A 982-nucleotide genomic window follows, 5' to 3' on the forward strand; every position below is an offset into this window, starting at 1 on the left:
ATAGGACGTCAAGCAGAGATGACTGTCCCGGATTTTTTTAGGTTGGGTCTTGTGGGGACATTTATTAATTTAAACAGGTTAAATTCATCTGCAAAATTTGTGGCCACGGCCGGCGGGTTTAGCCAATTCCAATTTAGATGACCCACTAAAACTATTTTACCTTTATAGGGAGGCCCCCAAAAAGCTCTCTCAGTGCAGATGCAGCTGCAACATCCATCCCACTAGGCGGTCTATAGCAGCACACTACCAATATCTGTTGATTATTTGGGAGAGTTATTCTGAGAGCCAGACATTCAAAGCAACATTTTTTAAACAAGGAGTGAGCTGACAATTCCACCTCCTTTAGATCCTCGGTCAAGCCGAAAAAGGTTGTAGTTGTCAATGGTAATCTGCAAGTCATTGACGGCATATACTGTATCACTTTTGAGCACCACTTCGTGGGACAGCAACAGCTTGTCCTGTGGAATAAATCATCCCCGTCAATGGGAATGTTGAGTTTCCATCGTTAATGGAAATTAACCCCGCTTAATGCTCGTTTTATGTCCACAAGCCCAAACCAGAATATTAATTTAGGAGGAATCCGATGAGCTATGAAGCTCTTTACTACAAATGTCCAATCGGGGTGGGTTAGCGAGTTACAACGATACAAAGCCCGATAGGAGTGCAAAATAGAGAAAAGGTAAGCAAGTAAAGAAAACTAAATACAAATGTATAAAAAACATTCTATAAGTATTACAAAAATTACGTAAAATCCTGCCGATGTTTAAAAACTAAAGTGCAAGTTCGAGAGGCAATTTGACTCTTTTTGCCAAGTGAGTCCAGGGCGTGAAAAGTAACATTCGTCGCATGGGCTCCGAGGCAGGACGCGGAGCTCCGTTTCTCGGGTTTGCTCTCCTGGCGGAGCTCCGTTTCTCGGGTTTGCTCTCCTGGCGGAGCTGCACCGAGGCAGGGGCCGCACGACGGCACGAGACTTTCCAGCACA

The sequence above is a fragment of the Petromyzon marinus genome, chromosome 22 (assembly GCF_048934315.1).
Source record: "Petromyzon marinus isolate PM22_M1 ecotype Great Lakes invasive population chromosome 22, UKy_Petmar_22M1.pri1.0, whole genome shotgun sequence".
NCBI lineage: Eukaryota > Metazoa > Chordata > Hyperoartia > Petromyzontiformes > Petromyzontidae > Petromyzon > Petromyzon marinus.